At 42.7% G+C, this 24,660-nt stretch overlaps 1 pseudogene; it reads right to left on the bottom strand.

The window, feature by feature from the left end:
- LOC112255858 overlaps positions 1 to 24,660 on the bottom strand; it is a 29,858-nt pseudogene that overhangs the window by 1,832 nt on the left and 3,366 nt on the right.

The raw sequence follows: 24,660 nt of genomic DNA, 5'->3' as shown, positions 1-24,660 counted from the left end.
TAGAACAGTTCTAGAAGACAGGGTTAGACCAGTTCTAGAAGACAGGGTTAGAACAGTTCTAGAAGACAGGGTTAGACCAGTTCTAGAAGACAGGGTTAGACCAGTTCTAGAAGAACAGTTCAGGGTTAGAACAGTTCTAGAAGACAGGGTTAGAACAGTTCTAGAAGACAGGGTTAGAACAGTTCTAGAAGACAGGGTTAGAACAGTTCTAGAAGACAGGGTTAGAACAGTTCTAGAAGACAGGGTTAGAACAGTTCTAGAAGACAGGGTTATAGGGTTAGAACAGTTCTAGAAGACAGGGTTAGAACCGTTCTAGAAGACAGGGTTAGACCAGTTCTAGAAGACAGGGTTATAGGGTTAGAACAGTTCTAGAAGACAGGGTTATAGGGTTAGAACAGTTCTAGAAGACAGGGTTATTGGGTTAGAACAGTTCTAGAAGACAGGGTTATTGGGTTAGAACAGTTCTAGAAGACAGGGTTATAGGGTTAGAACAGTTCTAGAAGACAGGGTTAGAACCGTTCTAGAAGACAGGGTTAGAACAGTTCTAGAAGACAGCGTTATTGGGTTAGAACAGTTCTAGAAGACAGCGTTATTGGGTTAGAACAGTTCTAGAAGACAGGGTTATTGGGTTAGAACAGTTCTAGAAGACAGCGTTATTGGGTTAGAACAGTTCTAGAAGACAGGGTTATTGGGTTAGAACAGTTCTAGAAGACAGCGTTATTGGGTTAGAAGAGAGGGTTAGAACAGTTCTAGAAGACAGGGTTAGAACAGTTCTAGAAGACGGTTATAGGTTTAGAACAGTTCTAGAAGACGGGGGTAATAGGGTTAGAACAGTTCTAGAAGACAGAACAGTTCTAGAAGACAGGGTTAGAACAGTTCTAGAAGACAGGGTTATAGGGTTAGAACAGTTCTAGAAGACGGTTATAGGGTTAGAACAGTTCTAGAAGACAGGGTTATAGGGTTAGAACAGTTCTAGAAGACAGGGTTATAGGGTTAGAACAGTTCTAGAAGACAGGGTTATAGGGTTAGAACAGTTCTAGAAGACAGGGTTAGAACCGTTCTAGAAGACAGGGTTAGAACCGTTCTAGAAGACAGGGTTAGACCAGTTCTAGAAGACAGGGTTAGACCAGTTCTAGAAGACAGGGTTAGACCAGTTCTAGAAGACAGGGTTAGACCAGTTCTAGAAGACAGGGTTAGAACAGTTCTAGAAGACAGGGTTAGACCAGTTCTAGAAGACAGGGTTAGAACAGTTCTAGAAGACAGGGTTAGAACAGTTCTAGAAGACAGGGTTAGAACAGTTCTAGAAGACAGGGTTAGAACAGTTCTAGAAGACAGGGTTATAGGGTTAGAACAGTTCTAGAAGACAGGGTTATAGGGTTAGAACAGTTCTAGAAGACAGGGTTATAGGGTTAGAACAGTTCTAGAAGACAGGGTTATAGGGTTAGAACAGTTCTAGAAGACAGGGTTATAGGGTTAGAACAGTTCTAGAAGACAGGGTTATAGGGTTAGAACAGTTCTAGAAGACAGGGTTATAGGGTTAGAACAGTTCTAGAAGACAGGGTTAGAACAGTTCTAGAAGACAGGGTTAGAACCGTTCTAGAAGACAGGGTTAGAACCGTTCTAGAAGACAGGGTTAGAACCGTTCTAGAAGACAGGGTTAGACCAGTTCTAGAAGACAGGGTTAGAACAGTTCTAGAAGACAGGGTTAGACCAGTTCTAGAAGACAGGGTTAGAACAGTTCTAGAAGACAGGGTTAGACCAGTTCTAGACCAGTTCTAGAAGACAGGGTTAGACCAGTTCTAGAAGACAGGGTTAGAACAGTTCTAGAAGACAGGGTTAGAACAGTTCTAGGGTTAGAACAGAAGACAGGGTTAGAACAGTTCTAGAAGACAGGGTTAGAACAGTTCTAGAAGACAGGGTTATAGGGTTAGGACAGTTCTAGAAGACAGGGTTAGAACCGTTCTAGAAGACAGGGTTAGACCAGTTCTAGAAGACAGGGTTATAGGGTTAGAACAGTTCTAGAAGACAGGGTTATAGGGTTAGAACAGTTCTAGAAGACAGGGTTATAGGGTTAGAACAGTTCTAGAAGACAGGGTTATTGGGTTAGAACAGTTCTAGAAGACAGGGTTATAGGGTTAGAACAGTTCTAGAAGACAGGGTTAGAACCGTTCTAGAAGACAGGGTTAGAACAGTTCTAGAAGACAGCGTTATTGGGTTAGAACAGTTCTAGAAGACAGGGTTATTGGGTTAGAACAGTTCTAGAAGACAGGGTTAGAACAGTTCTAGAAGACAGGGTTAGAACAGTTCTAGAAGACAGGGTTATTGGGTTAGAACAGTTCTAGAAGACAGCGTTATTGGGTTAGAACAGTTCTAGAAGACAGGGTTATTGGGTTAGAAGAGAGGGTTAGAACAGTTCTAGAAGACAGGGTTAGAACAGTTCTAGAAGACGGTTATAGGTTTAGAACAGTTCTAGAAGACGGGGGGTAATAGGGTTAGAACAGTTCTAGAAGACAGAACAGTTCTAGAAGACAGGGTTAGAACAGTTCTAGAAGACAGGGTTATAGGGTTAGAACAGTTCTAGAAGACAGGGTTATAGGGTTAGAACAGTTCTAGAAGACAGGGTTATAGGGTTAGAACAGTTCTAGAAGACAGGGTTATAGGGTTAGAACAGTTCTAGAAGAAGACAGGGTTATAGGGTTAGAACAGTTCTAGAAGACAGGGTTAGAACCGTTCTAGAAGACAGGGTTAGAACCGTTCTCTAGAAGACAGGGTTAGACCAGTTCTAGAAGACAGGGTTAGAACAGTTCTAGAAGACAGGGTTAGAACCAGTTCTAGAAGACAGGGGGTTAGAACAGTTCTAGAAGACAGGGTTAGAACAGTTCTAGAAGACAGGGTTAGAACAGTTCTAGAAGACAGGGTTAGAACAGTTCTAGAAGACAGGGTTAGAACAGTTCTAGAAGACAGGGTTAGAACAGTTCTAGAAGACAGGGTTAGAACAGTTCTAGAAGACAGGGTTAGAACAGTTCTAGGGTTAGAACAGTTCTAGAAGACAGGGTTAGAACAGTTCTAGAAGACAGGGTTATAGGGTTAGGACAGTTCTAGAAGACAGGGTTAGAACCGTTCTAGAAGACAGGGTTAGACCAGTTCTAGAAGACAGGGTTATAGGGTTAGAACAGTTCTAGAAGACAGGGTTATAGGGTTAGAACAGTTCGAGAAGACAGGGTCATTGGGTTAGATAGGGTTAGAACAGTTCTAGAAGACAGGGTTCTAGAACAGAAGACAGGGTTATAGGGTTAGAACAATTCTAGAAGACAGGGTTAGAACAGTTCTAGAAGACATGGTTAGAACAGTTCTAGAAGACAGGGTTATAGTGTTAGAACAGTTCTAGAAGACAGGGTTAGAACCGTTCTAGAAGACAGGGTTAGACCAGTTCTAGAAGACAGGGTTATAGGGTTAGAACAGTTCTAGAAGACAGGGTTATAGGGTTAGAACAGTTTGAGAAGACAGGGTTATTGGGTTAGAACAGTTCTAGAAGACAGGGTTATAGGGTTAGAACAATTCTAGAAGACAGGGTTAGAACAATTCTAGAAGACAGGGTTAGAACAGTTCTAGAAGACATGGTTAGAACAGTTCTAGAAGACAGGGTTAATTGGGTTAACAGTTCTAGAAGACAGGGTTATTGGGTTAGAACAGTTCTAGAAGACAGGGTTAGAACAGTTCTAGAAGACAGGGTTAGGGTTAGAGGGTTAGAACAGTTCTAGAAGACAGGGTTAGAACAGTTCTAGAAGACAGGGTTAGAACCGTTCTAGAAGACAGGGTTAGACCAGTTCTAGAAGACAGGGTTATAGGGTTAGAACAGTTCTAGAAGACAGGGTTATAGGGTTAGAACAATTCTAGAAGACAGGGTTAGAACAGTTCTAGAAGACAGGGTTAATTGGGTTAACAGTTCTAGAAGACAGGGTTATAGTGTTAGAACAGTTCTAGAAGGCAGGGTTATAGGGTTAGAACAGTTCTAGAAGACAGGGTTATTGGGTTAGAACAGTTCTAGAAGACAGGGTTATTGGGTTAGAACAGTTCTAGAAGACAGGGTTATTGGGTTAGAACAGTTCTAGAAGACAGGGTTATAGGGTTAGAACAGTTCTAGAAGACAGGGTTAGAACCGTTCTAGAAGACAGGGTTAGAACCGTTCTAGAAGACAGCGTTATTGGGTTAGAACAGTTCTAGGAGACAGGGTTATTGGGTTAGAACAGTTCTAGAAGACAGGGTTATTGGGTTAGAACAGTTCTAGAAGACAGGGTTATTGGGTTAGAACAGTTCTAGAAGAGAGGGTTAGAACAGTTCTAGAAGACAGGGTTAGAACAGTTCTAGAAGACGGTTATAGGTTTAGAACAGTTCTAGAAGACAGGGTTAAAGGGTTAGAGTTCTAGAAGACGGGGGTAATAGGGTTAGAACAGTTCTAGAAGACAGGGTTATAGGGTTAGAACAGTTCTAGAAGACAGGGTTAGAACAATTCTAGAAGACAGGGATAGAACAGTTCTAGAAGACAGGGATAGAACAGTTCTAGAAGACAGGGTTAGAACAGTTCTAGAAGACAGGGTTAAAGGGTTAGAGTTCTAGAAGACGGGTAATAGGGTTAGAACAGTTCTAGAAGACAGGGTTATAGGGTTAGAACAGTTCTAGAAGACAGGGTTAGAACAATTCTAGAAGACAGGGTTAGAACAATTCTAGAAGACAGGGATAGAACAGTTCTAGAAGACAGGGTTAGAACAGTTCTAGAAGACAGGGTTAGAACAGTTCTAGAAGACAGGGTTAGAACAGTTCTAGAAGACGGTTATAGGTTTAGAACAGTTCTAGAAGACAGGGTTAAAGGGTTAGAACAGTTCTAGAAGACAGGGCTATAGGGTTAGAACAGTTCTAGAAGACAGGGTTAGAACCGTTAGAACAGTTCTAGAAGACAGGGTTAGAACAGTTCTAGAAGACAGGGTTAGAACAGTTCTAGAAGACAGGGTTAGAACAGTTCTAGAAGACAGGGTTAGAACAGTTCTAGAAGACAGGGTTAGAACAGTTCTAGAAGACAGGGTTAGAACAGTTCTAGAAGACAGGGTTAGAACAGTTCTAGAAGACAGGGTTAGAACAGTTCTAGAAGACAGGGTTATAGGGTTAGGACAGTTCTAGAAGACAGGGTTAGGACAGTTCTAGAAGACAGGGTTAGAACAGTTCTAGAAGACAGGGTTATAGGGTTAGGACAGTTCTAGAAGACAGGGTTAGGACAGTTCTAGAAGACAGGGTTAGAACCGTTCTAGAAGACAGGGTTAGACCAGTTCTAGAAGACAGGGTTAGACCAGTTCTAGAATACAGGGTTATAGGGTTAGAACAGTTCTAGAAGACAGGGTATTAGGGTTAGAACAGTTCTAGAAGACAGGGTTATAGGGTTAGAACAATTCTAGAAGACAGGGTTAGAACAGTTCTAGAAGACATGGTTAGAACCGTTCTAGAAGACAGGGTTATAGGGTTAGAACAGTTCTAGAAGACAGGGTTAGAACCGTTCTAGAAGACAGGGTTAGACCAGTTCTAGAAGACAGGGTTATTGGGTTAGAACAGTTCTAGAAGACAGGGTTAGAACAGTTCTAGAAGACAGGGTTAGAACAGTTCTAGAAGACAGGGTTAGAACAGTTCTAGAAGACAGGGTTAGAACAGTTCTAGAAGACAGGGTTATAGGGTTAGAACAGTTCTAGAAGACAGGGTTATAGGGTTAGAACAGTTCTAGAAGACAGGGTTATAGGGTTAGAACAGTTCTAGAAGACAGGGTTATAGGGTTAGAACAGTTCTAGAAGACAGGGTTATAGGGTTAGAACAGTTCTAGAAGACAGGGTTATAGGGTTAGAACAGTTCTAGAAGACAGGGTTATAGGGTTAGAACAGTTCTAGAAGACAGGGTTAGAACAGTTCTAGAAGACAGGGTTAGAACAGTTCTAGAAGACAGGGTTAGAACAGTTCTAGAAGACAGGGTTAGAACAGTTCTAGAAGACAGGGTTAGAACAGTTCTAGAAGACAGGGTTAGAACAGTTCTAGAAGACAGGGTTAGACCAGTTCTAGAAGACAGGGTTAGAACAGTTCTAGAAGACAGGGTTAGACCAGTTCTAGAAGACAGGGTTAGACCAGTTCTAGAAGACAGGGTTAGACCAGTTCTAGAAGACAGGGTTAGAACAGTTCTAGAAGACAGGGTTAGAACAGTTCTAGAAGACAGGGTTAGAACAGTTCTAGAAGACAGGGTTAGAACAGTTCTAGAAGACAGGGTTAGAACAGTTCTAGAAGACAGGGTTAGAACAGTTCTAGAAGACAGGGTTAGAACAGTTCTAGAAGACAGGGTTATAGGGTTAGAACAGTTCATGAAGACAGGGTTAGAACCGTTCTAGAAGACAGGGTTAGACCAGTTCTAGAAGACAGGGTTATAGGGTTAGAACAGTTCTAGAAGACAGGGTTATAGGGTTAGAACAGTTCTAGAAGACAGGGTTATAGGGTTAGAACAGTTCTAGAAGACAGGGTTATTGGGTTAGAACAGTTCTAGAAGACAGGGTTATAGGGTTAGAACAGTTCTAGAAGACAGGGTTAGAACCGTTCTAGAAGACAGGGTTAGAACAGTTCTAGAGGACAGCGTTATTGGGTTAGAACAGTTCTAGAAGACAGCGTTATTGGGTTAGAACAGTTCTAGAAGACAGGGTTATTGGGTTAGAACAGTTCTAGAAGACAGCGTTATTGGGTTAGAACAGTTCTAGAAGAGACAGGGTTATTGGGTTAGAACAGTTCTAGAAGACAGCGTTATTGGGTTAGAACAGTTCTAGAAGACAGGGTTATTGGGTTAGAAGAGAGGGTTAGAACAGTTCTAGAAGACAGGGTTAGAACAGTTCTAGAAGACAGGGTTAAAGGGTTAGAGTTCTAGAAGACGGGGGGTAATAGGGTTAGAACAGTTCTAGAAGACAGGGTTAGAACAGTTCTAGAAGACAGGGTTAGAACAGTTCTAGAAGACAGGGTTAGAACAGTTCTAGAAGACAGGGTTATAGGGTTAGAACAGTTCTAGAAGACAGGGCTATAGGGTTAGAACAGTTCTAGAAGACAGGGTTATAGGGTTAGAACCGTTCTAGAAGACAGGGTTATAGGGTTAGAACAGTTCTAGAAGACAGGGTTATAGGGTTAGAACAGTTCTAGAAGACAGGGTTAGAACCGTTCTAGAAGACAGGGTTAGAACCGTTCTAGAAGACAGGGTTAGACCAGTTCTAGAAGACAGGGTTAGAACAGTTCTAGAAGACAGGGTTATAGGGTTAGAACAGTTCTAGAAGACAGGGTTAGACCAGTTCTAGAAGACAGGGTTAGAACAGTTCTAGAAGACAGGGTTAGACCAGTTCTAGAAGACAGGGTTAGAACAGTTCTAGAAGACAGGGTTAGAACAGTTCTAGAAGACAGGGTTAGAACAGTTCTAGAAGACAGGGTTAGAACAGTTCTAGAAGACAGGGTTAGAACAGTTCTAGAAGACAGGGTTAGAACAGTTCTAGAAGACAGGGTTAGAACAGTTCTAGAAGACAGGGTTAGAACAGTTCTAGAAGACAGGGTTAGAACAGTTCTAGAAGACAGGGTTAGAACAGTTCTAGAAGACAGGGTTATAGGGTTAGAACAGTTCTAGAAGACAGGGTTAGAACAGTTCTAGAAGACAGGGTTATAGGGTTAGGACAGTTCTAGAAGACAGGGTTAGAACCGTTCTAGAAGACAGGGTTAGACCAGTTCTAGAAGACAGGGTTATAGGGTTAGAACAGTTCTAGAAGACAGGGTTATAGGGTTAGAACAGTTCGAGAAGACAGGGTCATTGGGTTAGAACAGTTCTAGAAGACAGGGTTATAGGGTTAGAACAATTCTAGAAGACAGGGTTAGAACAGTTCTAGAAGACATGGTTAGAACAGTTCTAGAAGACAGGGTTATAGGGTTAGAACAGTTCTAGAAGACAGGGTTAGAACCGTTCTAGAAGACAGGGTTAGACCAGTTCTAGAAGACAGGGTTATAGGGTTAGAACAGTTCTAGAAGACAGGGTTATAGGGTTAGAACAGTTCGAGAAGACAGGGTTCATCGAGAAGACAGGGGTTAGAACAGTTCTAGAAGACAGGGTTATAGGGTTAGAACAATTCTAGAAGACAGGGTTAGAACAGTTCTAGAAGACAGGGTTAGAACAGTTCTAGAAGACAGGGTTAGAACAGTTCTAGAAGACAGGGTTAGAACAGTTCTAGAAGACAGGGTTAGAACAGTTAGAACAGTTCTAGAAGACAGGGTTAGAACAGTTCTAGAAGACAGGGTTAGAACAGTTCATGAAGACAGGGTTAGAACCGTTCTAGAAGACAGGGTTATAGGGTTAGAACAGTTCTAGAAGACAGGGATATAGGGTTAGAACAGTTCTAGAAGACAGGGTTATAGGGTTAGAACAATTCTAGAAGACAGGGTTAGAACAGTTCTAGAAGACAGGGTTAATTGGGTTAACAGTTCTAGAAGACAGGGTTATAGTGTTAGAACAGTTCTAGAAGACAGGGTTATTGGGTTAGAACAGTTCTAGAAGACAGGGTTATTGGGTTAGAACAGTTCTAGAAGACAGGGTTATTGGGTTAACAGTTCTAGAAGACAGGGTTATAGTGTTAGAACAGTTCTAGAAGACAGGGTAATTGGGTTAGAACAGTTCTAGAAGACAGGGTTAGAACCGTTCTAGAAGACAGGGTTAGAACAGTTCTAGAAGACAGCGTTATTGGGTTAGAACAGTTCTAGGAGACAGGGTTATTGGGTTAGAACAGTTCTAGAAGACAGGGTTATTGGGTTAGAACAGTTCTAGAAGACAGGGTTATTGGGTTATAACAGTTCTAGAAGAGAGGGTTAGAACAGTTCTAGAAGACAGGGTTAGAACAGTTCTAGAAGACAGGGTTAAAGGGTTAGAGTTCTAGAAGACGGGGGGTAATAGGGTTAGAACAGTTCTAGAAGACAGGGTTATAGGGTTAGAACAGTTCTAGAAGACAGGGTTAGAACAATTCTAGAAGACAGGGATAGAACAGTTCTAGAAGACAGGGTTAGAACAGTTCTAGAAGACGGTTATAGGTTTAGAACAGTTCTAGAAGACAGGGTTAAAGGGTTAGAGTTCTAGAAGACGGGGGGTAATAGGGTTAGAACAGTTCTAGAAGACAGGGTTAGAACAGTTCTAGAAGACAGGGTTAGAACAGTTCTAGAAGACAGGGTTAGAACAATTCTAGAAGACAGGGATAGAACAGTTCTAGAAGACAGGGTTAGAACAGTTCTAGAAGACAGGGTTAGAACAGTTCTAGAAGACAGGGTTAGAACAGTTCTAGAAGACGGTTATAGGTTTAGAACAGTTCTAGAAGACAGGGTTAAAGGGTTAGAACAGTTCTAGAAGACAGGGCTATAGGGTTAGAACAGTTCTAGAAGACAGGGTTATAGGGTTAGAACAGTTCTAGAAGACAGGGCTATAGGGTTAGAACAGTTCTAGAAGACAGGGTTATAGGGTTAGAACCGTTCTAGAAGACAGGGTTAGAACCGTTCTAGAAGACAGGGTTAGAACAGTTCTAGAAGACAGGGTTAGAACAGTTCTAGAAGACAGGGTTAGAACAGTTCTAGAAGACAGGGTTAGAACAGTTCTAGAAGACAGGGTTAGAACAGTTCTAGAAGACAGGGTTAGAACAGTTCTAGAAGACAGGGTTAGAACAGTTCTAGAAGACAGGGTTAGAACAGTTCTAGAAGACAGGGTTATAGGGTTAGAACAGTTCTAGAAGACAGGGTTATAGGGTTAGAACAGTTCTAGAAGACAGGGTTATAGGGTTAGAACAGTTCTAGAAGACAGGGTTAGAACAGTTCTAGAAGACAGGGTTAGAACAGTTCTAGAAGACAGGGTTAGAACAGTTCTAGAAGACAGGGTTATAGGGTTAGAACAGTTCTAGAAGACAGGGTTAGAACCGTTCTAGAAGACAGGGTTAGACCAGTTCTAGAAGACAGGGTTATAGGGTTAGAACAGTTCTAGAAGACAGGGTTATTGGGTTAGAACAGTTCTAGAAGACAGGGTTATTGGGTTAGAACAGTTCTAGAAGAGAGGGTTAGAACAGTTCTAGAAGACAGGGTTAGAACAGTTCTAGAAGACGGTTATAGGTTTAGAACAGTTCTAGAAGACAGGGTTAAAGGGTTAGAGTTCTAGAAGACGGGGGGTAATAGGGTTAGAACAGTTCTAGAAGACAGGGTTAGAACAGTTCTAGAAGACAGGGTTAGAACAATTCTAGAAGACAGGGATAGAACAGTTCTAGAAGACAGGGATAGAACAGTTCTAGAAGACAGGGTTAGAACAGTTCTAGAAGACAGGGTTAAAGGGTTAGAGTTCTAGAAGACAGGGGGTTAATAGGGTTAGAACAGTTCTAGAAGACAGGGTTATAGGGTTAGAACAGTTCTAGAAGACAGGGTTAGAACAATTCTAGAAGACAGGGTTAGAACAATTCTAGAAGACAGGGATAGAACAGTTCTAGAAGACAGGGTTAGAACAGTTCTAGAAGACAGGGTTAGAACAGTTCTAGAAGACAGGGTTAGAACAGTTCTAGAAGACGGTTATAGGTTTAGAACAGTTCTAGAAGACAGGGTTAAAGGGTTAGAACAGTTCTAGAAGACAGGGCTATAGGGTTAGAACAGTTCTAGAAGACAGGGTTATAGGGTTAGAACAGTTCTAGAAGACAGGGCTATAGGGTTAGAACAGTTCTAGAAGACAGGGTTATAGGGTTAGAACCGTTCTAGAAGACAGGGTTAGAACCGTTCTAGAAGACAGGGTTAGAACAGTTCTAGAAGACAGGGTTAGAACAGTTCTAGAAGACAGGGTTAGAACAGTTCTAGAAGACAGGGTTAGAACAGTTCTAGAAGACAGGGTTAGAACAGTTCTAGAAGACAGGGTTAGAACAGTTCTAGAAGACAGGGTTAGAACAGTTCTAGAAGACAGGGTTATAGGGTTAGAACAGTTCTAGAAGACAGGGTTATAGGGTTAGAACAGTTCTAGAAGACAGGGTTATAGGGTTAGAACAGTTCTAGAAGACAGGGTTAGACCACAGTTCTAGAAGACAGGGTTAGAACAGTTCTAGAAGACAGGGTTAGACCAGTTCTAGAAGACAGGGTTAGACCAGTTCTAGAAGACAGGGTTAGACCAGTTCTAGAAGACAGGGTTAGACCAGTTCTAGAAGACAGGGTTAGACCAGTTCTAGAAGACAGGGTTAGAACAGTTCTAGAAGACAGGGTTAGAACAGTTCTAGAAGACAGGGTTAGAACAGTTCTAGAAGACAGGGTTAGAACAGTTCTAGAAGACAGGGTTAGAACAGTTCTAGAAGACAGGGTTAGAACCGTTCTAGAAGACAGGGTTAGAACCGTTCTAGAAGACAGGGTTAGACCAGTTCTAGAAGACAGGGTTAGAACAGTTCTAGAAGACAGGGTTAGAACAGTTCTAGAAGACAGGGTTAGAACAGTTCTAGAAGACAGGGTTAGAACAGTTCTAGAAGACAGGGTTAGAACAGTTCTAGAAGACAGGGTTAGAACAGTTCTAGAAGACAGGGTTAGAACAGTTCTAGAAGACAGGGTTAGAACAGTTCTAGAAGACAGGGTTAGAACAGTTCTAGAAGACAGGGTTAGAACAGTTCTAGAAGACAGGGTTAGAACAGTTCTAGAAGACAGGGTTATAGGGTTAGGACAGTTCTAGAAGACAGGGTTAGGACAGTTCTAGAAGACAGGGTTAGAACCGTTCTAGAAGACAGGGTTATAGGGTTAGGACAGTTCTAGAAGACAGGGTTAGGACAGTTCTAGAAGACAGGGTTAGGACAGTTCTAGAAGACAGGGTTAGAACCAGTTCTAGAAGACAGGGTTAGACCAGTTCTAGAAGACAGGGTTATAGGGTTAGAACCAGTTCTAGAATACAGGGTTATAGGGTTAGAACAGTTCTAGAAGACAGGGTATTAGGGTTAGAACAGTTCTAGAAGACAGGGTTATAGGGTTAGAACAATTCTAGAAGACAGGGTTAGAACAGTTCTAGAAGACATGGTTAGAACCATTCTAGAAGACAGGGTTATAGGGTTAGAACAGTTCTAGAAGACAGGGTTAGAACCGTTCTAGAAGACAGGGTTAGACCAGTTCTAGAAGACAGGGTTATTGGGTTAGAACAGTTCTAGAAGACAGGGTTAGAACAGTTCTAGAAGACAGGGTTAGAACAGTTCTAGAAGACAGGGTTAGAACACTTCTAGAAGACAGGGTTAGAACAGTTCTAGAAGACAGGGTTAGAACAGTTCTAGAAGACAGGGTTAGAACAGTTCTAGAAGACAGGGTTATAGGGTTAGAACAGTTCTAGAAGACAGGGTTATAGGGTTAGAACAGTTCTAGAAGACAGGGTTATAGGGTTAGAACAGTTCATGAAGACAGGGTTAGAACCGTTCTAGAAGACAGGGTTAGACCAGTTCTAGAAGACAGGGTTAGAACCGTTCTAGAAGACAGGGTTAGAACAGTTCTAGAAGACAGGGTTAGAACAGTTCTAGAAGACAGGGTTAGAACAGTTCTAGAAGACAGGGTTATAGGGTTAGAACAGTTCTAGAAGACAGGGTTATAGGGTTAGAACAGTTCTAGAAGACAGGGTTAGAACAGTTCTAGAAGACAGGGTTAGAACAGTTCTAGAAGACAGGGTTAGAACAGTTCTAGAAGACAGGGTTAGAACAGTTCTAGAAGACAGGGTTAGAACAGTTCTAGAAGACAGGGTTAGAACAGTTCTAGAAGACAGGGTTAGAACAGTTCTAGAAGACAGGGTTATAGGGTTAGGACAGTTCTAGAAGACAGGGTTAGAACCGTTCTAGAAGACAGGGTTATAGGGTTAGAACAGTTCTAGAAGACAGGGTTATAGGGTTAGAACAGTTCTAGAAGACAGGGTTAGAACCGTTCTAGAAGACAGGGTTAGACCAGTTCTAGAAGACAGGGTTATTGGGTTAGAACAGTTCTAGAAGACAGGGTTAGAACAGTTCTAGAAGACAGGGTTAGAACAGTTCTAGAAGACAGGGTTAGAACAGTTCTACAGTTCTAGAAGACAGGGGTTAGAAACAGTTCTAGAAGACAGGGTTAGAACAGTTCTAGAAGACAGGGTTAGAACAGTTCTAGAAGACAGGGTTATAGGGTTAGAACAGTTCTAGAAGACAGGGTTATAGGGTTAGAACAGTTCTAGAAGACAGGGTTAGAACAGTTCTAGAAGACAGGGTTAGAACAATTCTAGAAGACAGGGTTAGAACAGTTCTAGAAGACAGGGTTAGAACAGTTCTAGAAGACAGGGTTATAGGGTTAGAACAGTTCTAGAAGACAGGGTTATAGGGTTAGAACAGTTCTAGAAGACAGGGTTAGAACAGTTCTAGAAGACAGGGTTATAGGGTTAGAACAGTTCTAGAAGACAGGGTTATAGGGTTAGAACAGTTCATGAAGACAGGGTTAGAACCGTTCTAGAAGACAGGGTTAGACCAGTTCTAGAAGACAGGGTTATAGGGTTAGAACAGTTCTAGAAGACAGGGTTATAGGGTTAGAACAGTTCTAGAAGACAGGGTTATAGGGTTAGAACAGTTCGAGAAGACAGGGTTAGAACAGTTCTAGAAGACAGGGTTATAGGGTTAGAACAGTTCTAGAAGACAGGGTTAGAACAGTTCTAGAAGACAGGGTTAGAACAGTTCTAGAAGACAGGGTTAGAACAGTTCTAGAAGACAGGGTTAGAACAGTTCTAGAAGACAGGGTTATAGGGTTAGGACAGTTCTAGAAGACAGGGTTAGGACAGTTCTAGAAGACAGGGTTAGAACCGTTCTAGAAGACAGGGTTAGACCAGTTCTAGAATACAGGGTTATAGGGTTAGACCAGTTCTAGAATACAGGGTTATAGGGTTAGAACAGTTCTAGAAGACAGGGTTATAGGGTTAGAACAGTTCTAGAAGACAGGGTATTAGGGTTAGAACAGTTCGAGAAGACAGGGTCATTGGGTTAGAACAGTTCTAGAAGACAGGGTTATAGGGTTAGAACAATTCTAGAAGAAAGGGTTAGAACAGTTCTAGAAGACATGGTTAGAACCATTCTAGAAGACAGGGTTATAGGGTTAGAACAGTTCTAGAAGACAGGGTTAGAACCGTTCTAGAAGACAGGGTTAGACCAGTTCTAGAAGACAGGGTTATTGGGTTAGAACAGTTCTAGAAGACAGGGTTAGAACAGTTCTAGAAGACAGGGTTAGAACAGTTCTAGAAGACAGGGTTAGAACAGTTCTAGAAGACAGGGTTAGAACAGTTCTAGAAGACAGGGTTAGAACAGTTCTAGAAGACAGGGTTAGAACAGTTCTAGAAGACAGGGTTAGAACAGTTCTAGAAGACAGGGTTATAGGGTTAGAACAGTTCATGAAGACAGGGTTAGACCAGTTCTAGAAGACAGGGTTAGAACCGTTCTAGAAGACAGGGTTAGAACAGTTCTAGAAGACAGGGTTATAGGGTTAGAACAGTTCTAGAAGACAGGGTTAGAACAGTTCTAGAAGACAGGGTATTAGGGTTAGAACAGTTCGAGAAGACAGGGTCATTGGGTTAGAACAGTTCTAGAAGACAGGGTTATAGGGTTAGAACAATTCTAGAAGACAGGGTTAGAACAGTTCTAGAAGACATGGTTAGAACCGTTCTAGAAGACAGGGTTATAGGGTTAGAACAGTTCTAGAAGACAGGGTTAGAACCGTTCTAGAAGACAGGGTTAGACCAGTTCTAGAAGACAGGGTTATTGGGTTAGAACAGTTCTAGAAGACAGGGTTAGAACAGTTCTAGAAGACAGGGTTAGAACAGTTCTAGAAGACAGGGTTAGAACACTTCTAGAAGACAGGGTTAGAACAGTTCTAGAAGACAGGGTTAGAACAGTTCTAGAAGACAGGGTTAGAACAGTTCTAGAAGACAGGGTTAGAACAGTTCTAGAAGACAGGGTTAGAACAGTTCTAGAAGACAGGGTTATAGGGTTAGAACAGTTCATGAAGACAGGGTTAGAACCGTTCTAGAAGACAGGGTTAGACCAGTTCTAGAAGACAGGGTTAGAACCGTTCTAGAAGACAGGGTTAGAACAGTTCTAGAAGACAGGGTTATAGGGTTAGAACAGTTCTAGAAGACAGGGTTATAGGGTTAGAACAGTTCTAGAAGACAGGGTTAGAACAGTTCTAGAAGACAGGGTTAGAACAGTTCTAGAAGACAGGGTTAGAACAGTTCTAGAAGACAGGGTTAGAACAGTTCTAGAAGACAGGGTTAGAACAGTTCTAGAAGACAGGGTTAGAACAGTTCTAGAAGACAGGGTTAGAACAGTTCTAGAAGACAGGGTTAGAACAGTTCTAGAAGACAGGGTTAGAACAGTTCTAGAAGACAGGGTTATAGGGTTAGGACAGTTCTAGAAGACAGGGTTAGAACCGTTCTAGAAGACAGGGTTATAGGGTTAGAACAGTTCTAGAAGACAGGGTTATAGGGTTAGAACAGTTCTAGAAGACAGGGTTAGAACCGTTCTAGAAGACAGGGTTAGACCAGTTCTAGAAGACAGGGTTATTGGGTTAGAACAGTTCTAGAAGACAGGGTTAGAACAGTTCTAGAAGACAGGGTTAGAACAGTTCTAGAAGACAGGGTTAGAACAGTTCTAGAAGACAGGGTTAGAACAGTTCTAGAAGACAGGGTTATAGGGTTAGAACAGTTCTAGAAGACAGGGTTATAGGGTTAGAACAGTTCTAGAAGACAGGGTTAGAACAGTTCTAGAAGACAGGGTTATAGGGTTAGAACAGTTCTAGAAGACAGGGTTATAGGGTTAGAACAGTTCATGAAGACAGGGTTAGAACCGTTCTAGAAGACAGGGTTAGACCAGTTCTAGAAGACAGGGTTATAGGGTTAGAACAGTTCTAGAAGACAGGGTTATAGGGTTAGAACAGTTCTAGAAGACAGGGTTATAGGGTTAGAACAGTTCGAGAAGACAGGGTCATTGGGTTAGAACAGTTCTAGAAGACAGGGTTATAGGGTTAGAACAATTCTAGAAGACAGGGTTAGAACAGTTCTAGAAGACATGGTTAGAACAGTTCTAGAAGACAGGGTTATAGGGTTAGAACAGTTCTAGAAGACAGGGTTAGAACCGTTCTAGAAGACAGGGTTAGACCAGTTCTAGAAGACAGGGTTATAGGGTTAGAACAGTTTGAGAAGACAGGGTTATTGGGTTAGAACAGTTCTAGAAGACAGGGTTATAGGGTTAGAACAATTCTAGAAGACAGGGTTAGAACAATTCTAGAAGACAGGGTTAGAACAGTTCTAGAAGACAGGGTTAATTGGGTTAACAGTTCTAGAAGACAGGGTTATTGGGTTAGAACAGTTCTAGAAGACAGGGTTAGAACAGTTCTAGAAGACAGGGTTAATTGGGTTAACAGTTCTAGAAGACAGGGTATAGTGTTAGAACAGTTCTAGAAGACAGGGTTATAGGGTTAGAACAGTTCTAGAAGGCAGGGTTATAGGGTTAGAACAGTTCTAGAAGGCAGGGTTATCAGTTCTAGAAGACAGGGTTATAGTGTTAGAACAGTTCTAAAAGACAGGGTTATAGTGTTAGAACAGTTCTAGAAGACAGGGTTAGAACAGTTCTAGAAGACAGGGTTAGAACAGTTCTAGAAGACAGGGTTAGAACTACCGTTGGGCAGGTTATGTTGTCCTGTCAGAAGGATGTTACGAGAGCTACAGGAAGGATCCCAAGTTATACTCTTTTTGTCCAGAGTGCATGAGATACATGGGCTAAAAATACTGGGACAAAGGGGTGCTGTTTCGCTCGCTCTGACGCTTTTTTCTTGTTCACATTTTTGGTTAAGCATGGTTTCCCTTGGCAACCATGAATAGAGCCAGTGTTGTAGGCCTAATGACACCTGCTGAATGTCATTACAGTTGTCTGTCCATAATAAAAGCACTTCTCTACTTTCTTAACAGAACTATCAACAAGCCAGGTCCTACAGGCTCTAGTTTTGTCCCACCTGGACTACTGTTCAGTAGTGTGGTCAGGTGCCACAAAGAGGGATCTCGAAAAATTACACCTGTCTCAGAACAGGGCAACACAGCGAGCTAACATTAATAATATGTATGTCGATCTCTCATGGCTGAAAGTGGAGGAGAGATTGACTTTATCACTACTTGTATTTGTAAGAAGTGTTGACAAGCTGAATGCACCAAGCTGTCTGTTTAAAGAACAAGCACACAGCTCAGACACCCATTCATACCCCACAAGACATGCCACCAAAGATATATTCACAATCTCCAAGTCCAGAACAGACTATGGGAGACACACAGTACGACATAGAGCCATGACTACATGGAACTCTATTCCACATCAGCTAACTGATGCAAGCGGAAAAATTAGATTTAAAAAATGACAAAATACCCCTTATGAAACAGCGGGGACTGTGAAGAGACACACACATAAGACACTCTACACACATGTGCACATCGGTGTTGTATTGTAGATATGTTGTAGTAGAGTAGAGGCCTGAGGGAACACACTAAATGTGTTGGGTAAAATGTTATGAAATGTAATGTAATATTTTAAACTGTATATAACTGCTTTAATGTTGCTGGACAACAGGAAGAGTAGCTGCTGCCTTGGCAGGAACTAACGGGGATCTATAATAAACCCCAGGAAGAGTAGCTGCTGCCTTGGCAGGAACTAATGGGGATTCATAATAAACACCAGGAAGAGTAGCTGCTGTCTTGGCAGGAAGTAATGGGGATCTATAATAAACCCCAGGAAGAGTAGCTGCTGCCTTGGCAGGAACTAATGGGGATCCATAATAAACACCAGGAAGAGTAGCTGCTGCCTTGGCAGGAACTAATGGGGATCCATAATAAACCCCAGGAAGAGTAGCTGCTGCCTTGGCAGGAACTAACAGGGATCCATAATAAACCCCAGGAAGAGTAGCTGCTGTCTTGGCAGGAACTAATGGGGATCTATAATAAACCCCAGGAAGAGTAGCTGCTGTCTTGGCAGGAACTAATGGGGATCTATAATAAACCCCAGGAAGAGTAGCTGCTGCCTTGGCAGGAACTAATGGGGATCCATAATAAACACCAAGAAGAGTAGCTGCTGCCAGGGTTATAAGGTTAGAACAATTCTAGAAGACAGGGTTATAGGGTTAGAACAGTTCTAGAAGACAGGGTTAGAACAGTTCTAGAAGACAGGGTTAGAACAGTTCTAGAAGGCAGGGTTATAGGGTTAGAACAATTCTAGAAGACAGGGTTAGAACAGTTCTAGAAGACAGGGTTAGAACAGTTCTAGAAGACAGGGTTAGAACAGTTCTAGAAGACAGGGTTAGAACAGTTCTAGAAGACAGGGTTAGAACAATTCTAGACGACAGAGTTCTTGGGTTAGACAAGTACTAATGGGGATCCATAAGAACCCCAAATACGAAATACAAATGACCCTGTTTGTAACAGAGGTCTCTTTCCATTCATTAAATGGCGCGTGCACAGTGCACTGTTTGGATGCTGGGATTATTTGGAGTGGACGAACGTGAGCAGCCGGAGGTAGCCTACTTTTTGAAGTGATTTATTTGACAATCAGATGAAATCATCATGACTGGTTGTGTTCATGCCACAATAAAAAATGTAATACATTTGTACCATTAAATGACATGGCTTTACTGTTAGACCTATTAAAAACAATGTCTGTACCCAATAGACACAGTGAATGTTACGGTATAGTTCTCTCTGTGTAACCCAGTTCCGTTTCTGTTACACTGTGATTTTGCCAGCTGTCACAGCCACAGTATCTGTCCAATAATTCATTCAGGATTATAGTGGGAATCTGACCAGGTAAATTGCCCACAAAGTGTTTTTGACTCCACTGTACACTAGGATGACAACAATCAGTCAACTTGTTTCTGATAACTTTCCAATGTTGAAGTTTTCCAGAAGTCCTTGGTTGAAGGTTTTGGGATTCCTGGAAAACCTGGGAATATTGAGTGCATTTCCTGAACACTTTCTCTAAACACTTGCTTACTTTAAGGAAAGTGTAGACTCCTTGTTCTGTGTCTCCGTTCACATCCCCCCTCTGGAATAGCAGGAAGTTTGGAACAAATCCATTTCCTGGTCGGACATGCCTGGAACCCAAGGAGAGAGAGAGATACACTTATCACTGGGCTGCCTCCCAAATTGTACTCTATTCCCTATATAGTCCCCTACTTTTGACCAGGGCCCATAAGGTTCTGACCAGGGCCCATAAGGATCTGACCCGGCCCCATAAGGATCTGACCAGGCCCTATAAGGATCTGACCAGGCTCTGACAAGGCCCCATGAGGCTCTGACCAGGCCCCATAAGGCTTTAACCAGGCCCCATAAGGCTCTGACCAGGCCCCATAAGGCTCTGACCAGGCCCCATAAGGCTTTGACCAGGCCCCATAAGGCTTTGACCAGGCCCCATAAGGCTCTGACCAGGCCCCATAAGGCTCTGACCAGGCCCAATAAGGATCTGACCAGGCCCCATAAGGATCTGACCAGGCCCCATAAGGCTCTGACCAGGCTCTGACAAGGCCCCATAAGGATCTGACCAGGCCCCATAAGTCTCTGACCAGGCTTTGACAAGGCCCCATAAGGCTCTGACCAGGCTCTGACAAGGCCCCATAAGGCTCTGACCAGGCTCTGACAAGGCCCCATAAGGCTCTGACCAGGCCCCATAAGGCTCTGACCAGGCCCCATAAGGATCTGACCAGGCCCCATAATGCTCTTGTCAAAAGTAGCACGCTATTTAGGGAATAGGGTGCCATTTGGGACACAAACACTGGCTAGACATGCTTTTGAGAACTTAAAGGACCTTTTTAATGGGTGCCAAACTCACTAAGCTACTGCCCTAGATAGACAGACTATGTGACACGAACACAAACCACAACACTGTTAAGCTTCTTAAACATACAATCTCTGCTTTTACTAGAGGTTAACAACCCAGGTTATAAACCCAAATATACTGAAGGCAGACACTGGTGAAACCAGGGTTAACAGTCTGGTGAACATGGGGTTTAAGCTAGCCAGGGGTAGAGTCTAAGGTGGGCTAGAGGGACCAGATACCATAGGAATGTTGCTTATTCTCAGAGCGAGCTATACTTTAGGGATCTGTATATCGCATCTCAGAAACTGATCTCCCAATCCTGGGATGTTTTTCCTAAACTAAATGAAGCTCTGTTGATTGACAGAGGATTTGCCTTTATTGGCATGCAAGACACTTGCATTAGTTTCAGGTTTATTTCACCTTCATAATAAAAACATTGGTAATGTACAGGATATCATATACATTAGACCACTTTATATGTATTTTAAATGACTGTTTAATTGTTAAAAGGGTCTTTGAGACAAACAATACTTACTTTAGAGAGGCCAGAATCTCATGATTGTCTCCTGGCTCCTGTTTTCCAAACTGATTGGAGGGGAACCCGAGAATGGTAAACCCATAATCCTTCATCTCCTCGTGTAGTGCATTCAACTCTGATTAGATCACACACACACACACACACACACACACACACACACACACACACACACACACACACACACACACACACACACACACACACACACACACACACACACACACACACACACACACACACACACACACACACACACACACACACACACACACACACACACAGCTGGATTAAAGGTTTTATAATAGAAAGATGACACAACAACAAGATCAATCCAATAAACCCCTTTGAGTAACTTGAGGTCAAAAATCAGATTTCTAAACAACGTACATTAAAGTAGGGCGTATACTACAGTTCCCCTGTTCTGGTCACACATGGACTAGCCTTTGTCTTTGTTGCAGAGCACTCTAGGGGCTCCATTCCTAGGATCAGAACCGACATCTGCATTGCGGTTGTTTTTGAAATGTGTCGTGAGTTGAAACTGCGTTAGCTCTGTCAAATCCACAAGCGGCTCCCGGCATTATACCTAAAGCGGACATTGCCATTGGCCGCATGGAGTCGCATTAACAGCCTTTGTTTACAATCTCCAACACTGGAATGTGAGATGTAATCTGCACCTCCATTAGGCTGATAGAAATCCTCATGATTTTGTTTAATGATTTTTCAATTAGAACGTCATTATTTCTATATAGCCTGTACACTTCCTCCTTCTGGGTGTGGCTTCCTGACAATGATTACAAGAACAGCAGCTCACCGATCTGACAGCTCCAAAGCAGTTCCCACCTCCAACACAGCCAAAACGTCAGCTATGCGGGTGACAGCTCCAAAGCAGTTCCCACCTCCAACACAGCCAAAACGTCAGCTATGCGGGTGACAGCTCCAAAGCAGTTCCCACCTCCAACACAGCCAAAACGTCAGCTATGCGGGTGACAGCTCCAAAGCAGTTCTCACCTCCAACACAGCCAAAACGTCAGCTATGCGGGTGACAGCTCCAAAGCAGTTCCCACCTCCAACACAGCCAAAACGTCAGCTATGCGGGTGACAGCTCCAAAGCAGTTCCCACCTCCAACACAGCCAAAACGTCAGCTATGCGGGTGACAGCTCCAAAGCAGTTCCCACCTCCAACACAGCCAAAATGTCAGCTATGCGGGTGACAGCTCCAAAGCAGTTCCCACCTCCAACACAGCCAAAACGTCAGCTATGCGGGTGACAGCTCCAAAGCAGTTCCCACCTCCAACACAGCCAAAACGTCAGCTATGCGGGTGACAGCTATCGCCGGTTAACGCTCGATCGGATTGAATCTGGGCCTCAGTCAGTCAAGCCTGTTAGTCTATGTGTGGACTTGCTCATTGTAAGAGGGATATACATGGTTTTGGGGATTAAACAAAGTGTGGGTAAGGTTGGGCTGTATCCAGATGTTCATGTTTTCTGTACCATACCAGGGTATACGGTAGTATTGAATTTGCACACAAGCGGTGCTATTAAAAAAAACTATTTATAGGCAACAGGCATCTTGAACCAGGAGGGGATTGATTGTCTGCTGTAATAATCAAGAAGTTTGATCTTGACATCTAGTCACTTAGCTAGTAGGTTTAGCAAAGCAGATGCATAGCTGGAGCCCGACCTGGATATAATAGGATTTGATTATATCTATGATTATATTTATTCTATCTCTTAGTTATAAGCAGTGGTGAAGCACGACGTCGGTATTGGAAATCATACAGCCTGGTATTTTGAAATTCCCCGGTATAAACGGTATAAACGGTATAAACGGTATACCGCCCAAGACTATAAGCGTGGGGCCAGTCTACTGTGAAGCCTCGAGTTAGCCTACTGCAGCTTGCTAACTGGACTGTTAGCCTACTGCAGCTTGCTAACTGGACTGTTAGCCTACTGCAGCTTGCTAACTGGACTGTTAGCCTACTGCAGCTTGCTAACTCCACTGTTAGCCTACTGCAGCTTGCTAACTCCACTGTTAGCCTACTTCAGCTTGCTAACTGGACTGTTAGCCTACTGCAGCTTGCTAACTGGACTGTTAGCCTACTGCAGCTTGCTAACTGGACTGTTAGCCTACTGCAGCTTGCCTAACTGGACTGTTAGCCTACTGCAGCTTGCTAACTGGACTGTTAGCCTACTGCAGCTTGCTAACTGGACTGTTAGCCTACTGCAGCTTGCTAACTGGACTGTTAGCCTACTGCAGCTTGCTAACTGGACTGTTAGCCTACTGCAGCTTGCTAACTGGACTGTTAGCCTACTGCAGCTTGCTAACTGGACTGTTAGCCTACTGCAGCTTGCTAACTGGACTGTTAGCCTACTGCAGCTTGCTAACTGGACTGTTAGCCTACTGCAGCTTGCTAACTCCACTGTTAGCCTACTGCAGCTTGCTAACTCCACTGTTAGCCTACTTCAGCTTGCTAACTCCACTGTTAGTATACTGTTATAATGTTAGTCTTAAACCAGACAGTCTTACCCAGGTACTGGAAGGTGAGTCCTCAGTAAGTGGCTACGTTGACGAAGAGGACGGTCTTCCCCATGTACTCACTGAGGGAGACTGAACGACTCCCATTCAGTGTCTTAGCTTTGTAGTTATAGATCGTGCCATCTTTAGATGGATCACACACCTGAGGATCAACACACACACACACACACACACACACATTTAAACGGGTTATGCATGTTCTCTGCTGTATAGCCATTTTCCCTGAAGTGTGTTTATTTATGCATATACTTTCTTGTGGTGCCATCAGCTGTTCGTCTTTAGAAAATAGGTCAAAACACATAGAACCAGTTTTCAATCTTCAACAAAAATCTAAACTAATCAATGACATCCAATAGTGATATCTGTGCCTCCTAATTAACCAAGAATGTAACTACAAGTATTCTACTTTCTTTACATAATGAATAATGTGTATTTATCTGTCTAGGGTTGTCCTCGACTAAAATACATCTTGGTCAACCGAGTGTCGTCTGTTCTTTCGACCAATAGATTTTTCCATATATACATACACACACACACCCTATGTGTTGTATTATATATGCACTGAGCTTGTCTGATGCTTTAAACCAGGGGATGTCAAACTCATTCCATGGAGAGCCTAGTGTCTGCTGGTTTTTGGTTTTTCCCTTCAATTAAGACTTAGACAACCAGGTGATTTCCTTACGAATCAGTGACCTTAATTCATCAATCAACCACAAGGGAAGACTGAAAACCCACAGACACTTGGCCCTTGACCAAATGACACGTGCTTTCAGCACGTTGGATGAAATAATAAACACATAAATGACTCAAGAGGGAGCCAGAGATCAAGATAACCAGAAGAAGAAAAAGGTATTCACAACCCCCACCCCCCCTCCTCCTCCCGCTGCTGCTGGCCTGTCAATACGCTCCTGAAGGTGCGGGTAATAGGCTACACTAGGGACCGGCAACCTTTTTCATGTGGAATGCCAATTTATCTTACCATTTCTACCAAACCTAGAACCATAGAACAATTTAATTTCAATTATAATAACGTCTCTGTTCTATTGCCAACTAGGTAAAATTAGCCTACATATAAAGCCAACAAATAAAAATATTGCAAGTAGAAAATATATCCTATAAATCACACTGGCTAAGCATGGGGGTTTGTTCATGTTCTTCAACTGCATTTATCTCTCTACTCCTGTCTGCAATGAACTTGAAACATTGTATCAACTATCAACTGGGTCTGGCTTGAGCTAGGCTATCGAACTTGCAACATTGTATTAACTATTCTGGGCCCTCAAAGTTGCCCTCTGTAACAGCTTTATTCTTCCTCTTCTGAGGAGGAGGAGTAGGAAGGATCGGAGGACCAAAATGCAGCGTGGTATGTATCCATAATGTAATTTAATGAGAATGAATACAGAATACAAAAAGAACAAGAGAAACAAAATGAAAACCGAAACAGTCCCGAATGGTGCAAACACTGAAACGGAAAACATATCACCCACGAAACATGTGGGAAAAGGCTACCTAAGTATGATTCTCAATCAGAGACAACTAACGACACCTGCCTCTGATTGAGAACCATACCGGGTGCGGTCTATTCCACCTCACCGCACTGGCCTGGCAATCTTCTCAATTTGATTGAGGTCTGGGCTTTAACTAGGCCATTCCAAGACATTTAAATGTTTGCCCTTA

The sequence above is a fragment of the Oncorhynchus tshawytscha genome, linkage group LG08 (genome assembly GCF_018296145.1).
Source record: "Oncorhynchus tshawytscha isolate Ot180627B linkage group LG08, Otsh_v2.0, whole genome shotgun sequence".
NCBI classification, from domain to species: domain Eukaryota; kingdom Metazoa; phylum Chordata; class Actinopteri; order Salmoniformes; family Salmonidae; genus Oncorhynchus; species Oncorhynchus tshawytscha.
The sequence above is the reverse complement of the archived record's forward strand: the minus strand, read 5'-3'. Positions and strand labels throughout refer to the sequence as shown.